The 14,145-nt window shown below is 35.2% G+C and overlaps 1 pseudogene; it reads left to right on the top strand.

Moving 5' to 3' along the window:
* The first annotated feature begins 6,638 nt into the window (after positions 1–6,638).
* On the top strand, positions 6,639–7,622 carry LOC148301746 (protein white-like; annotated as a pseudogene).
* Positions 7,623–14,145: the final 6,523 nt, after the last annotated feature.

Genomic DNA, 14,145 nt, shown 5'->3' with positions numbered 1-14,145 from the left:
GCCCGTTGTTTCTCAGCAATAGCAGCAGTAGGTTAGCTATACAGTTCCAACTATTAGCAATCATGTCAATGTTACCAGCAACAACCAAGAACAGAACAATGATTACAGCAATGAGCATAACAACAACAACAACAACAACAGCAGCAGCAACAGGAACAACAATAATAATGATTACAACATCAAACAGGTCTAATTCTACTAACAACATATATAAAAACTGGAATAATAGAACCAGTACTTGCACTAAATAAAGAAGCAACAATAGCAAAACCTCAAACAGCTATATGAACAATATTCAACACAAATTGAATAGTATGCTCAGCAAAACCATGAACTCGTGCAACAAAACAATCAATTCTCATCATAAATTTAGGAGCTCACCCAATAAAATGCAAGGCTCTCCCAATAAAATCTGCAGCTCTCCTCCCAATCCCAATCTCAATCTCAATCCCAACAAATCCCACAATAAGATAAATAGTTGGCTAATAAATATAAGCAACTCGTCCAATAGTATAAATTACTTCATGACCAGTTCCTCTCAGTTAGCTCAATCTCAATCAACAAATAGCACAAAGAACAATCTAACTAACTCGAATCCAAGGGTTAGTCAGAGGAACTACAAAAAGAACTCGCCGCCTGTAAAAATCAGCTCGTTCTGATCACACAAATGAGCGAAAGATTAAAAGTGCAATACATGGAACAGATGAATAAGAATAAATCTGTGACTGAGCAGTTAGAGGAGGTGGCCAAATACGGGGAGTATTTCAAAAAAGAAAACGATCAGTTGAGGATAGATATTGCTGAAATTAAGAAAAAACATATTGTGGAGGTACAAACCATTACGGCTGCACTCAACAGCGACAATGAAAAAAACAACAACACAAACAATAACAACAACTAAAACCTTTCCTTTACCCCTAATGTCTTCAATGCAGAAGCCAACGACTAATTCAATTAGATTCTGAAACGCCAACTCTCCGAAAACAACAAACTGAAATAAATAATCTAAGTCCAATCCGAATAAATCGCCAAACTCACCGACACAATCGCATCGATTGAAAACAACTCAGCAACCTTGAACAAATAAATCGAATTAATGAAATTGAAGGGACTCTCAGAGCTGAAGCAACTCCAACAAACCCACTAAATTGCTCTCCTCAACCAAACAAATACGATCAATACCGTAACCCACGCCATGGAGACCTTAGAAGGTAAACTGAAGGTAGCCATAAACGAGAACAAAACCAAAGACAAGTTCGTCCAGCAGTACTTAGTTGGCAGATCGCAAACTACGGACCAAAAAGAACATGTTCTCGAGGTGCTAAAAGTGCATGATGAACTCTTTAGTGTGGATCGCATCGGCGAGAAGATTATGGAGGAACAAATAGAAATCGAGAAACTCAAAAAATAACTGGAGGCTTTCCGAGGAAGAGCATGATTTGTTTAATTTAATGTTCTTATATGCAAATTCATATCGATATAAGGAATATAATAGAGTACCTATTTGGTACTTATTTAATGAAGGATCGCTGAAGATTATTGGAGCAGCATTGGAATTTTAATGGAGTATAACAGTTAGTAATTAGAAGGCTTAGGGAGCATTTTATGAGAAAATGGAAAACAAACTAAGATAGTTAGAGTATTTATTGAGCGAATGTGCATCTTAAAAACAGAAATGATATTTATATGCGAGAATTATAAGAATAATGCCATTGCAAATAGTCACAAATAGTCACAAACCTGACAAACGAATGTGCCTTATATTTCCAAAACAGCTAAAAAAAATGGGGATAAAGTAAAAGGCCTTTTGGGTCAAAAGAACTAATAAATTAATAGTCTCCGAAATATCATCCGAATGATTCTGATATCAACTTTAATTAGTAATTCAGTAATTGCTAACCAAAGTCTAATCTCCGCCTGAATTTATCTGAGCGGATCCCCACTTATAATTTTATTTACTGACACCACAATAACTAAATCGCATACAGTAATAATTAAACTGGCTTGTGATTATAACACACATCATTATAATGCACATCATTTATAATGCCCAGGATATATATACAACATGCGTCATTTATAATATATACAATAACACATAATAACAGAAATAATAATACAAATAATAATACACAATATTAATGTATAAAACTTTAAAAAGAGGTTCACAATATTTTATACACAAACCATGCCAAGCTTTTATGTTGAAATGAAGTAGTTAATACAATGAGAAACAATGGCTTTAACAGTTATTGTATTATGGTCTGTCAGTAAAGTTTCACGACTTCGCATTTCTTTCCCTCAATTTAAATTAGCAATCGAATCGATTTATCAGAAACTAATACTTATTCTTTGCAGTGTATGTTGTCTATAGGTGTTGTTCTCTTAACCATTTTATCCATATTTTATATCGGTTTTGAGATTATTTTATGAACGAATTCACACAAATTGTGCTCTCGTTCTGAACAAAGTTATCCAAGCTTTTAGCTATAGCTTCAACTTAAGTTTATAGATAAGTCAATACTTCTTATCTTCGGCTTGATTTAATTGAAATATGATTCTTCGAGAGTATGTGATGCGTGGTTCCTGGGATTGGCTATAAACTCGAGATTTTTGATTTTGAAGTCATGTTCATGGCAATAACTCCTCAGAGATTCAGCAAATGGCCCGACAGTAGGGATATTTCCTGAGCGAAAACTCTGAATGTGTGCCTAGCAGGGCCCATTATATGATTTAAAAATGCAATAAACAATTTGATTGATATATGATAATAGTGTTACAACGTATTTGTGAACATATCAAACATTTTCAATAGCAAGATGAGGACTGAGGCCCTGAGAGTATAGCCAAGTGGATAACAACAGCAAACTATGTTTAATTTATCCCATGAAGGCCTCATTAAATTTAAATCGAGGGGCGTAGGCAGCTGCAAAATAATTGAAAGCTAAGGGTAGGCAAGCACATTAGTTTCTCGCCGTGAAATTTTTAGAGTCTTTTTTAGTGTCAAAGATATTTTTGTACTCGTCGTTGAGGCATTTCTTAAATAAGTCCATGATCGACGTGATAGAGGTGACTTTTTATTTGGTTTAATTTGAAGCAGATGTAATTTGTAAATAATCCGAAATAGCATGATCAATGGAGACAAACTTGTCGGTTAGGATGCGAGAACTTTCGCTGTTGGGTTAATTCAAATCGCTTTTGTGTTAATTTTTGTTCTTAAGACACTTTTTTTCTTTATCTTGCAATTAAATTGATATTTCTTCACTGCTTTCCTCAGGGAACTCATAGATAATCTTCTTCCTTGCCCCGCTCCACATAATCTTCCTGCTCATTTTAGCTTTATCTTCCAGTTTGATGATTAGATCGTGCTTGGTTTTGTTGTGGAGGTACAAAGCAGGAAAACTCAGATATTATTTTCTACATGTGCAGATATAATTCTCAATTACACTAATTTCTTTGTCTTTCTTACTTCTGTTTGATGTTTTTTAAACTTATACCTAGTTATTGCTCATTTCTCAAAGACTTACGAAGACAGTAATTCCTTTTAATTGCTTGTTTATATTAATATTATGCTTTAAACATTTAATTGAAAAATAATTGCCAAAAATATTTTAAATTCTATATTATCTAACATAATTAAGAATCTGAATGAGAATCATGATGCTTGTGCTTATTATTTTTTTATTTCTTGCTCTTTGTTCGCTTTGGCAATATATTTCTTATTCTCTGTTCTGATGATTTTGAATTAAGTTACAACCCAACCAGTAAAATTAATTAGCAAAGTAGAGGTCTCAAGGCCATAAAATATAACTTAGAGCCATTTCTCACCTTTTGATGTTATTTTAAAAGCTGCTTTATGATGTTTTTGTATTGCGTAATTTAGTTTGTTGATAATTTTTTTTATTAAATTATCAGGAATCATCATTTATGGGAGAAATTAAAAAGGTCGATGTGAAAATTGTAGGGGCCCATGAAATAATTTGTATAAATATTAGCTTATTTCAACCGAAAGGATAGTTTTTTCAACAAATTTGCTCATTTATTGAATATCGTAATTTTTGATATTGAGGCCATTATTGCTATTTTGACAGAAATTGCAGCATTTTAAGGCTGTCAAGGGCCTTCAAATATGCAAAGCTCCAACAATATTGAATGACATTTGATTAATAATATAGTACTGATAATATATGTATTTAGTGAGTGATTTTTATAGTTAGAAATGCCATAATTAGATGAAGAAATCAACGAAAGGTGCTCCTGAGAGTTAAGTTCAGGACTGTCGTGATTTTACTCAATATTACTTTGTTTGAGGAATGGCCCATTGTCGACTCATTGCCTCATAAATTGGATTCTAAAAATTTACGTCATTTTTCCAACAATATTCTCATGTCCGTATACACTGTAAGCATTTGCTGGCTTCAGCTACTTATGAGCTCGTATGACTATATGCCCTAGATGCGATTGAACTATTCGAAGTAACACCCCAATGTTAACATTTGAGGACAGTCTCTGAATTGTTCAGCAATAAGAGCTACAAATCAACACTTATAGCGAGAACAATGACGATTACTGCTTGCAAAGAACTGTGAAATCAGACAAATTCATAGTTAATATCAGAATAGCCAAGAGAAAGAACAGTCATAGCCCCTCTTAATTCCATTCAAATAAACTGAACAATCAGAGATTTCTTGATAATCATTCAAATCATAAAATAGCATCATCACACTATTATACAAATCGAATCACTATAGCTCTGCGAGCATAAAAGCATATGTAAATGAATAAAAAAAGCTAGATGACTGAGATGTTCAAGTTTGTGATCTCGCTACTATTATCTATTAATTGAATATCCAAAATAGTTACCATCAAATATTTAAAATGAGACAAATAATCGATTTTGTTAAGTAATCGAAATCCCAGTTAGAAGTTTAAATTAGACGCAAAAATAGTGTGTGTTGTCTGATATTTAAAAAGCTAATGGCATAATGGTTGCTATTTTGTGAATATTTCTCGAATCGATATTTAGTTTATTATTCTTGGAGATATGTACACACTTCCCAAAATGAGGTATAAAAAAATTATCTGTTCATTCTTTAGGGTCAAATCATCTAACAATTGAAAAACCAACGCGTTTGAGCCACGGTAATATTATTCACCCTATTTTTAAACCGAATAATATTTACCGATATTAGACGCGGAAAACATTTATAGGTAAGCGCGTATATGCTATTAATACTGTATATAATTGTGAATAAGTTGGGTATAAATGTTTGAGCTGATAATTTAATGATTTGATTGTTATTGATGATCAATTTGCCTCATGCATTTTTCGGAGTGAACCGAGACATGAGCCCATATCTTCTTCATCCTACCAAAATTAGCGAGATGAGAAACTTGCAAATACCTTCGATGTTTCATCTTTAGGGTTCTCGGGGTTATAGAAGACTCCTTAGGCACATAGAAACACCGATTTGACGATAGATTGTAGAAACTATTCGAAGTTGATGCCCACTATCCTATCGTTCTTCTTCTCGAATGATGCCTCCCTTAGGTTTATATGCTCGATATTGGGGTCAATATAGAAAGCACGGCCATGGTTCCCACAAAATTACTCAGCATTCTTGGTCACAGAAAGAACTGTGGCTTCGGCAAAATGCGCTTCTGGCTTAAAGCTGTTGATTTTCTATTAATTCAATGAGAAAAACTTGGGCATGAAGAAGCTGTTCCACTCCTTCGGCAGTTTCGTTTTCAATTTGAATTCCAGATAAGATTACCAGGCCTTATAGATGACAACCAAAATTTAAGAAAATACCTGGATGTGAAATTTAGAATACAAGCTCAAAATTAAATTACTCAAATCCGATTAGTTTTTTAGGTCGACGACAAACTGCATCCTGTCTTCGTATTTTATTAGCTTGTTTTCACCTACTACTTTTTATATGCAGATGTCGTCATCATAGTATTATTAGCGCTCAGAGTTGTCTTCTTGGAGTTCTGGGAACAATTTCCTGCTGTTAAGACCTTATTCAGTGCAATTTTATTCTGCGGTTGAGTCTTGAATCAGTTTTAATGAGGCTTTCCATATTTATTCAATATGAACTTCCTCCAGATTCTTTTAAAAACTGCATTCTAGGGAGAACCCTGTGTCTTTAAGTGATCGACTTTTATAATTAGAGTAAGGGCTGTTGGAAGATGGGTGAGCTGTGGGATTGGCACCCTTTCCTTAAGCTTGTGATTCCACATTTTCAAGGCCCTGAGAAAAAAAAGACATTTTAATTATTATTAATACCATCGACAATTACTCCATATTTCAACTACATCATTTGCAAATACCAGAACAAAACTCAACTTCTCTTATGACTGCAATGAATTCACCCTGATTTGAATATTCATTAGGAATTGTTGATGCTTTCATTGCCCATAAACGTTAGCTTATTTCATAAAATTAAGGACAAACTTCGAAATCACAAGTATTTCTCGTTCAAAATAATTGCTATATTTCAGTTACTCAGAGACCCTCGAAATTCGAATTTAAAATCATGGAATTTATTAATTAAAACCCAACAGAAATTTAAATTGAATTTATCATAAATTTTAAAATTACTGATCTACTTCATATAATTAATTTTGGTCGAGAAATGGCAGAGAGTCAGGACAGGTTGAGACCTAGCAACAATGACAAATCCGGAATAGACATTACATTTGAAAATATAATGTATGATGTGGAAATTGCAAAGAAGCATGACAAATGCACTCTTCCATGCAAAAAGTAATATGAGACAAAACATATTCTGAGGGGAATCAGTGGGATTGCCAAAAAAGGAGAAGTTACGGCTATTATGGGTGCTTCAGGAGCCGGTAAGACCACCCTGCTGAACATTATTGCATGTAGGATAGAATGCAATCGAGAGAGAAATTAAGAAAAGCCGTTGAAAATAGGATAGGCCAGTGGGAAACTCTTTGCTAATGACTTAGCCTATGGGTATTAAGATTTTGGGAATTTTGCTAATTATGTGATGCAATAGGACATTTTGCTCCAAAGCTTGACTGTCCGGGAGACATTAGAATATGTCGGGGCCCTTACATTGAACTTACCGTAAATATAAAGAAAGCATCGAATTGAGGAGCTCACAAGGAACCTAAAACTTGAAAAATGTATCGATACTCTGGTCGGAGGAGTCCTCTTGAAGGGTGTCTCAGGAGGAGAGAGAAAAAGAACATCAATTGCATTTGAACTCATGAGCGATCCACAAGTGATAATCCTTGATTAGCCGACATCAGGCCTTGATTCCTTGACAGCCTACATTATATGCAGCTACTTAAGGAAACTTGCACATACACGAAAGAAGACTGTGATTATGACCATTCATCAGCCTAACTCAGATATATTTGCAATGTTCGACAGATTGTTCTTTTTGGTTCAAGGGAAATGTGTGTATCAAGGGAGAGGAGATTTGTCCATTGACTACTTCAGACAAATGGGCTTCAGATGTCCATAATTCAGTAACCCTCCAGACTATATAATGTCAATTATGCACCATTAGTCGGCCACAAACTTATCGAACTACCCTAAATACTTTTAAACCTATTAAAATAAACAGGCTGCAGTTGTTGCAAAAGAAATTAAGGACAAATCGAATGAAGCTGTTCAATAAACTCGGGGGTAAAAACCGCCATTCTGTCAGAAATTGGGCGCTATTCTTCGTAGGGATTTCCTCAATTTGAGTCGAAATCCTTTAGTTGTTAAAGCCAGATTCATACAAAGCATCGTTCTGGGTTTATTTATTGGAGGTGTTTATTTCGCATTGAAAAAAGACTACACTATTGATCCAAATGCCGCATACTCCGTCAACTTTCTCACCGTCCAAGGAGTACACTTCTTCTTCAGCATGTCCGGATTCATGTCATCACTGTCTCCCGTCACAGTTGTATTCCCCAAGGAAAGACTGGTATTCCTAAAAGAAGAAGGGTCACGGCTGTATAACACAAGCTTATTCGTGTTGTCTCGTAATATCATCTAACTGCCCTATTCCTTACTAATACCGATGGTGATGCAGCTCATCTTTTACTGGATGATCGGACTTGGTGGTACAGTCAGTCAGTTCTTCATATTCTATTTAATATTCTTCTTGATCTCATTCTCTGGCAATTCTTTGGGCTTGCTGTTGGGTAGCATGGTGAACGATGCGAAGATAGTGGGACTGCTAGTTCCTGTGGTCATATTGCCATTTGTCTTGTTTAGTGGTTTCTACAAAAATAGGGAGGATCTACCGGTGTGGCTGTTCTGGATTTAATATATCTCGCCACTCAAATATAGTTTTATTGCCTTTCTCAGAAACTAGCTGGTATCCTACGATTAAAATGCGTATCCGATCAATGTGCTCAACTTCGAGAAAGATTTGACTTTATGGAATTCAATCTTTATCCTTTTGGGACTGGCGCTGTTCTATAGGGCACTATCAATAATCTTTCTATGGGCTAGGAGAAGTAAATTGCAATGATTCTATAGAATGTCAGCATCATGTAATATAACTATGTAAATACCTATAGCATCATACTTAATTACTATCATACTCTGAATTAGTATCATCCTCTTAAAGCATGCAGATCATCAACATCTTAGATATGCATATACACAAATACTTATACATCACTCATATTTATTATATCACTCATATTAGATATATCACTCATATTTATATTTAAATTCAAACGATGAGCATCTTCCAACTCCTCTCCACCTAAAAACTAACCCTCTCCCATCCCTCAATATCTCTCATCAGCTCCCAATGGTCATCCTTCAAGACACTCACACAATAATTCATATCCAACCCAACTCTCAAACTATAGCAGGAACTCGAATAACATTGGCGCCACATAAACCAACTACAATCCCACAACCATACCCACAACCCATCGACTTTATACTCAATCAACGATATCAGCAGCATGACCGCAGAATATTTCACATGTAAGATAGTCTTATATATTTTATAGATGAAGTCATTAAGAAATTGAAGTAATACTGCAATAATGCGTAATACAAACATACAAATGGCAAGACCAAGCAATAATGGCTTTACGAGCTGTTGGATGCCAAAATCTTAGCCCTTCTATAGCATAGCTTCAAATATCTATACTTTATCAACAAGAAATAACTTACTTTGAGGCTTTTCGATTAATGCAAAGTCAATATGGAGAGAATCGGTCTCAAATCATAATTCTTAGAACTTTTCAAGTAACTAATATCTAAATTATAGAATCTCTTATTATTTGCATTGCAAAAAAATACTCGACGAAGATCTAATCGATTTAGAAGAACGTATGCGTTCCTATTTATAAGAACAAATCAACAATAATACTCACAATGAACAATATAATATCAATCTCATCACTAACAAGCTGCTTCAGAATATTCTTGATACTTTCTCTAAAATTCATCTGCTCGATTGGTTCCTAGAAAAGGCATTCGATTTCCTCAATCAAGATCGTAGCAATTTCATACAATCCTATATTGATCCCTCTGAGAATAAGTAGTTCCATCGACAGTGTTTGAACTATCAGAGAACATTTCAGAAAACATATCTCAAATCGATAGATTCTGTCAAGAGCGAGAAGATACTGAACAACTATATGGATATTCTGGATAATTCGACGTACTTCCTGTGTTTGAAGTGTTGCTGTGCATACATATTGGATATTATCCTGGACTACCCTGATAGCTACTCATCTATAATGTCATTGAAGTACTGTTTAGAGAACATCACAGCCACCCCTGCATTCCTATTCTCAGCATTGGCAGAGCTATCACATTTCTTGCATTCTCAAATAATCTCACGTCTGCTCTTGCCAGGTATCCTCACACAAAACATACTGAACCAGTACATCAACATATTGAAAGTGCTACAACAGCTCGATCCACATGGCATCATATTCGACCAGATCACACATCCAATTAAGGAATATCTGTTACTTTCTCGGACTGATACTCTTAGGTGCATTATCTCGTTCATGACTGACGATGTGGAGAACTACTCCAAGCTGATTAACGAGCGGATCAAGATACCCTCGAAGTAGTATATCGAAGAAGATGATAATAGCTACAATGAGGGGGATGAAGGCTGGGGAATGATTGACTTAGGGGATAAGGGCAACCAATAGAAAGGTAAGATCAGGGTTAAATATCAAGAGAGCGATTTAGTGACCGTGCTCGTGGGCTTATATGGATCACAATAGGCATTCTTAGGAGAGTATCAGAACATGCTCGCCGAGAAACTCATGAGCGCCAAAGACTACAACATCGAATAAGAGATTAAAAATATCTAATTGCTGAAGTTACGTTTCGGAGAGAATGCTCTACAGACTTGCAATATCATAGTCAAGGATGTCAAAGATTCCAAAAGGCTTGACAAGTAAATACATAAGACAAAGTCAAAGATTCGAAACACACCTATAGTTTTGTAGAATTTTAATTGTTTGGCTGTTTCGAAGGGATATTGGCCCATCAACTATGAGTCCTCTTCGGCTAGTACGATTCCGAGTGTGTTCAAATCGATATTTGATGAGTATGCTGAGCATTTTAGTTCGAAGAAGAGTATGAGGAAGATCCAGTATCATTATAATTTAGGGCATGTCAATTTGACATTGAGCTTTAAAAACGGTGATTTTGATTTTAAGTGCATGCCGATTCATGCTATGATGATTACGAGCTTTGACGAGGCTAATATTCGAGATAAGCAAATGGGAGTAAGTTCTGAGGAATTGGCAACATGGCTCAACCTCTCCCAAAACATGATAAAACAAAAGATGTCCTTCTGGATCCACAAAGGTGTAATAAAGTAACAGCGCCTCCCCAAAACTGGACTCTCTCTGAAACGCATAACTTCCTTCGAAGATGGCGAGCTTGCCTATTACAAGCCAGTCGAATAGTACGAACAAGTGGCATCAGACTAAATCGATGATGACATCGACAACTTAATCTTAAAAGAATCAACAACAACCGAGTCCAATTTGAAGCATATTATCTAAGGGTTAATCATCAGCATTTTGAGTATTAATGGGCCTAAATCCCCTGAGAAAATCCATCTGCTATTGAAGACTATTTATAAGACTGACTTGGACTATACTTATGGAGAGAATCAGACTTTGGAGACTTTGAAGAAGATGGTGTCGAAGAAGAAGATCAGCTTTAATGGAGAGACATATTTCTTGAAATCGGAGTGATAAGTGATTTGGATAAAGAGCTGCGAAGTTGTATAATGTTGTCGATTAATATCTGATATGGCAATCTATTCTATTTAGGGCCATAATTACTGACTTATTTAATGTGAACTCTCTATCTACCCGATATATAAGAGATATAATAAATATCCAAGATTGTTCATCAACATCAACATCGACACCAAGAAGAAATCAATGCGTTAATCATATCCCCGACCTTAATCATTTCATCCAACCCTCCCTCTAACTCTCTAAACCAACCACAATAAGCATTCCCTTTCCACATCATCAAACTCACACCTGTCCAATCGCAGCAACACAATAACCTACACATACTCCCCTAATTGGTATCGACCATATTGCTTGCACTTCACCAAGAATCCACACATTATATACTATGCATCCAACTATACATTGTTTCACTACAATATCGAGACTCGTACAGTAATCAGAAATGTGTGTTTTAGGAAGCTAGCATTACTCTATAAATAGTATGGTATCAATTCGAAGGATGTTCGGATACAAGCCATCTAAACTATATGCTATAAAATCAAAAGTAAGAGTATCAATGATAGTGATGAAAATAATAGTCAAGAAGCCTCATAATAAAAAGGATGGATTGTTGTGGGGTTGAATCAACCATATATTGTTCTATTGGATTGGCATACATTGTAGATTGTTACAATTGTCAAGATTTAAGATATGATTGGTGGCATTAACATCATTATGCATACAACATCCACTCCTTCAAACTAAACTTATACTCATACTAAATCAAATGACTCTGTCTTAATAAACTAAAGCAGTAACCTAGCAATCGATATATACTGCACAAGCGATCAATCAGCCCTTTATAAACTGCAGTTCGACTTAGAACAAATAAGCATTCCCTTCCAAAAACCCATAAAAAAACACCCCAAAATAACAACAACAATATTCTCTGATAAAATAAAACATATCAAACATCTTAAACAGCTCAAATAACATTTCTTGTTGATAGTTACTAACAAAGCTTAAATTTCGCTCATGAGCATTTCCAGTGAGGATGAAAACACTAAAACATTCAAATCATTGACTGCACTATAACTCTAATTAAGCAATTAATACATACTATCAATTGATATAATTGAGATACAGCAATCTAAGGCAGATATGCAGATATAAATATAGTAAATAGAAATTGTATTGGATGCTATCATACTTACACGAAATAAATATGGGAATACTTATCTAAACTATCGAAGAATATATGTTAATACTCAGAGGGGTTGGGGTTGGGGTTGGTGGGTTGGGGTTGGGGTTGGGGTTGGGGTTGGGGTTGGGGTTGGGGTTGGGGTTGGGGTTGGGGTTGGGGTTGGGGTTGGGGTTGGGGTTGGGATAAACAAGAATAACCATCTTAAAATGGAGTTACGGGTCAGTTACCCCAAATCAATGCAATAAAAAATAAAAAGTAGTGAGAAAGCAACAATGACAGTCAAAATAATTAACAATGACAAGGATCATAATATTACTATTCTGGTTACTGGCAAAATGGGCTAAATATTCATAATAGACATCCCAAAATTATTGAAATCACAAACCAATATCCACAATCCTCCAAATAAGAACATCCTCACAATCAAACCTCACTCAATTTCTGAATCCACAGATTATCTACAAATCTGTGATGACTCTAAACATTATAAGTAAATCTACGCAATCTACAAAGTTTAGGACAATATCTACATGCTTAGCACAGATCAAATACTCTCGATGTGGCAATATTCTCATAAAAATTTGAAGTCTATTGGCACTGTGAAGTATCTAACTGCTGAAGCCAGGAGTATATTTCATAGCTAATGCGATCCTACTGCTTTGATGGTGTTACTGAGGGATTCTGTTGTGAGAAGCTGTACTCCGCATTTTGTGGAGGAGTGCAGCTAAAAGTTAGGGAAAGAGTGGGTGTCGATTATGAATTAGCATTGGAAATTCACGAAGAAGTTCACGATTGTTAAGGCTGTTGCTCATACAAGTTAGTTTGGGGTGCTTGGGTTGGTTGCTGAGTGTGGAAGAGTATTGCTCTATGATATTTATGAGGATAGGCTAATTTCTGTTATTTAGGTCAGCACCCACAAAAACAATCCCAATCACAATAATAACAATCACAATCACAATAATAACAACAATAACAATCACAATAATAATAATAAATATAATAGCAGTAATAAATATAATAGCAATAAATACAGCAATAACAACAATAACAATAACACCAATAACAACAATAAGGATAACCGCATCGCAATAAAGTAAATAATAAACATCTCCTTCGAAAACACAAGCATCATGCCAATCATCGAAACACTAAGCAACATAATCCAACAACAACAAAAACAACAACAACAATAACAACAACAAAAACAACAACAAAAACAACCAAATATCGAGCACAAGTTAAAATGGTAGCAAATTCAATTGAAAACAAGCATCCACTATAAAAAATAAGAGGTTAATAAGAATATTGGGATGCTCATCCAGCAAGCTGATCAGCTCACATTCTTATAATATAACTGTCAGCAGGGCTCATAGTAATCGATGATAAAGCAAGAGAAGTTCGAGCAGCAATAGAAAATGAACGAATAGTAGAGATAGAAAATAGAATAAGCACCCGAAATTGAGGAGGTTATGACCAACAAATAGAACAACAAATAGAGTAACAGATAGAACAAATAGAACAAATAGAACAGGTATAGATATTGGAAGCTGCCAAGAGTGTTCAAGCTCGAACGAATACATGATACCAAGCTGTACAACAATAGCATCTTGCTCTTAACTCAGCTCAAAAGCAATGTATTGAAGGCATATATTTGCAAAAGCAATACAACTATAAATAGCACAAATACAAACAATGATACTATTCGAATTGGATATCTCGATGTTCCCTTA

The sequence above is a fragment of the Brachycentrus maculatus genome, unplaced genomic scaffold, assembly GCF_059751285.1.
Source record: "Brachycentrus maculatus isolate JH-2025_06_01 unplaced genomic scaffold, ASM5975128v1 h1tg000524l, whole genome shotgun sequence".
In the NCBI taxonomy this organism is placed as follows: Eukaryota; Metazoa; Arthropoda; class Insecta; order Trichoptera; family Brachycentridae; genus Brachycentrus; species Brachycentrus maculatus.
This window is presented reverse-complemented; position numbering and strand designations above follow the sequence as displayed.